The sequence below is a fragment of the Rhinolophus sinicus genome, linkage group LG04, assembly GCF_036562045.2.
Source record: "Rhinolophus sinicus isolate RSC01 linkage group LG04, ASM3656204v1, whole genome shotgun sequence".
Lineage (NCBI taxonomy): Eukaryota > Metazoa > Chordata > Mammalia > Chiroptera > Rhinolophidae > Rhinolophus > Rhinolophus sinicus.
In genome coordinates, this window is record NC_133754.1 from 111862055 (window position 1) to 111865833 (window position 3779).

General features: G+C 38.5%; 1 pseudogene; it reads right to left on the reverse strand.

Moving 5' to 3' along the window:
• Positions 1-2766: 2766 nt before the first annotated feature.
• On the reverse strand, positions 2767-3031 carry LOC109435787 (NADH dehydrogenase [ubiquinone] 1 alpha subcomplex subunit 3; annotated as a pseudogene).
• Between the last annotated feature and the right edge of the window lie 748 nt (positions 3032-3779).

Genomic DNA, 3779 nt, shown 5'->3' on the forward strand with positions numbered 1-3779 from the left:
AGCATGAGCTCAAGGCTTCAATTTCCAGTCAGAAATACATTTAAATGACCCGAAAGAATCTATGTCTTCCCTGTAAGAAACATTTTTCTCCTGTAGCCACAGACCCGACTTTTTGGAAAACAAAACCCGGAGACTCATTTTTAATTTCAGTGCAAGGTGAATTTCCAACTGTGCAGAGTGTGTTCTGTTAAAAGCAAGGAACTTTATCGGGAAGGAATGGATTCTTGAAAACTGAAATAAAAACATATGTAACTGTTCTGATGAAGCTGGGGGCGCTGAACCTCTAAATTTCACTGAATATTTTTTCTTGTAGAAACAGCCATTCCATCACCATCTGATATTAACCCTATTGCTTGAATTAACTGTAATGGCCTGCTCTGAGATAGTTGCCTTGCAAGACACTGCTGATTCTCTTCAAGACCCACGCCCCACTACCCCATCCTTGTTTCTAGACTTAGAACTAGACTTAAATCTCAGCAAGCCACACTGAGTGAAGTAAAACGTGTGACCAAGAAGGGGTCCACTGCACTCCAAAAGAACTGCATGATTTTTCCAATTTATACATACATAAATCCAGGGAATATGTTTGGAAATTGATATTAAGGATGTAAGATAATGGGAGAAGGAACGTAAAGTTGTATCGAGCCTAATTTATTGATATGGGCCTGCTAAGCAGAGATTCTAGACTCAGTTTTGTAGCTTGAGTGCATAGACAGTGCTCTAACAATTTGTTTGGCTGGAGAGCTGCAACATGGAATAAAAAGGTGGCCTATACTAAATGAGGTTCAAATGCCAGAACTTTCTTGGTGTATTATAAAGGAAGATATCCAAAGGCTTAGGGAGATTGGGATGTTAAAGAGGATTTACTAAATTCCTGAGTACAGCCCTAGAATCCACTAGAACGTTCTCATCGTGCTTAAGTGAAATGTCATACATTTTGAGCAGCACCTCCCATTGTCCCCTTCCTTCAGACCCTGGCAAAGAACATTCCCCTTTCTGCTTCTGTAAGTTTTGCTATTTTATATACCTCATATAAGTGGAATTATGTAGTATTTGTCCTTCTGTGACTGCTTTAGCATAATGTCCTCAAAGTTCATTCATGTTTTTGGATATGGCTGAATTTGCTCCTTTTTAAGGCTGAATAATATTACCTTGCATATTTTTTCTTTACCCATTCATCTGTCATATGACTTGTAGATTGTTTCTACATCTAGGCTATTGTGAATTATGCTGCAGTGAACACATGGAAGTGCAAATATCTCTTTGTAATCCTGATGTTCATCCTGTTACCCATAACGGGGTTGCTGGGTCATATGGTAGTTCTACTTTTAAGTATTTGAGGGGCCTCCATGCTGTTTCCTGTAGTGGCAGAATCACAGTACATTCCACCAACAGGACCCAAGGGTTCCAATTTTTCCCAAGACCTGTTATCTTTTGAATTTTTTTTTAATGGCCATCTTAACAGGGATAAAGTGATCTCACTGTGGTTCTGATTTGTATTTTCCTGTTGATTAGTGATGTTGAGCACCTTTTCATATACCTGTTAGCCCTTCATATGTCTTGTTCGGAGAATGTCTATTCAAGTCCTTTGCCCAGTTTTAAATTGGCTTATTTTGCTTTTTGCTATTGAGTTGAGGGAGTCCCTTATATATTTTAGATATTAATCCCTTATCAGATAATAGTTTGCAAAATGTTCTGCCATTCTGTACGTCGCCTTTTTTGTGTGTTGTTTCATTTGCTCTTCAGAACCCGTTGAGCTTGATGTAGTCACATTTATCTATTTTTTCTTTGTTTTTGTGCTTTTGGTTTCATATCCAAGAACTTATTCCCAAGACCAATGTCTTGAAGATTTCCCCTGTTTTCCTCTAGGATTTTTACAGTTTCAGGCCTGACATTCATGTCTTTAACCCACTGTGAGTTGATTTTTATGTACGGTGCAAGATAAGGTTTCATTTTTTTCAATGTGGATAGCCAGTTTTTCCAAAACTATTTGTTAAGGAAACTATCCTTTCCCAATTGTGTATTTTTGGCACCCTTGTGAAAGATCTGTTTATTGTATATGCATAGGTAACTTTCTGGGCTCTCTAGTCTGTTCTGTTGGTCTGTATGTCTGTCTTTAAGCCAATACTGTAATTGCTTTAATTACTGTAGCTTTAAAACATGTTTTGAAATCTGGAAGGGTGATGCCTCCAGCTTTATTCTTCTAAAGATGGTTTTGGCTATTTGGGGTCCTTTGTGGTTCCATATGAATATTAGGATTGTTTGTTCTATTTCTGTAAAAAATTTTCATTGGGATTTTGATAGGGATTCCATTGACTGTATAGATCATTCTGGGTAGTGTGGACATTTCGGCAATATTCAGTCCTCCAATCCACAAAAACAGCATGTTTTTCCATATATCAGTGTCTTAATTTTGTTCATCAGTTTTGTAAACTTTCACAGGTCTTTCACCTGTTTGGTTAAGTTTATCCTTAAGTATTTTATTCTTTGTATTGAAATTGAGAATAGAATTGTTTTCCTAATTTTCCTTTCAGATAGTTCATTGTTAGTATGTAAAAATGTAACAGATTTTTGTATGTCGATTTTGTGTCTTTCCAACTTTCCACCGAATTTATTAGTTCTATCAATTCTCTCTCTCTCTCTCTCTCTCTCTCTCTCGGATTTTCTACATATAAGATCATATCATCTGCAGAGATAATTTTTTTTTGTTTTTCACATTTTTATTGGGGCCACTGGGGGGGGCCTCCTCCCTGTCAGTGAAGCCGCTCACTGTTTCTTCAGCCACTCTATGCTTGGGCCCTGGGGGTCCTGGGGTGGCTGGGTATGTTGCGCATGTTCCCATCATCTCTGACAGGACCTGGGTAGTTGTAGGGTATGACCTGGTTGATCATGGCAGTGTACTTGGTTTAGGGCCTGACGGGGATGGTGGGGGGGGGGGAATTATAGTGAGACCCCCGATGGTGAAAGTCGCGACCAGCACTGGCTCCTTTGCCCTGGCATTCTTGAAGAAGGCAGCGAGTCTCCTGGCCATCTTGGTCCTGGTGACTAGAGATAATTTTATTTCGTCCTTTCAAATTTGGATGCCTTTCATTTTGCTTACTTGGTTTATCTGGCCAGGACTTCCAGAACTATGTGGAATAGAAGTATCAAAAGTGGACATCATTAACTTCCTGATCACAGAGATAAAACTGTCATTCTTTCACTGTTTGTCAGAATTTTTACCATAAAATTTTCTGCTTTTTCAAATTCTTTTTTCTGCATCTATTGAGATGATCGTGTGACTTTTTTCTTTCTTTCGTTCTGTTAATGTGGTGAATCACATTGATTGCTTTATATATGTTGCACCATCCTTGCATTGTAGGGATAAGTCCCCCTTGGTCATGGTGTCTGCTCTTTTCAACCTGTTGTTTAATTGTGTTTGTTAGTATTTTGATGAGGTTTCTTTTTTAAAAAAGTGTGTGTGTGTGTGTGTGTGTGTACACATGCATTACAGATATTGGCCTGTAGTTGTCTTTTCTTGTGGTGTTTTCATGTGGCTTTGGTATCAGTGTCATGCTGGCTTCATAAAATGAGTTTGGAAGAGTTCCCTACTTACTCAGTATTTTGCAAGAGTTTGCTATGGTATGACTGTGTCCTCCTAAAATTCATATGTTGAAAACCTAATGCTCACTGTGATGGTATTATTAACGGGACCTTTAGGAGGAACTTAGGTCTAGAGGACAGAGCCCTCGTCAATTGCATTATCCCTAATAATGATAATAATAATAATAGGCTCCAGA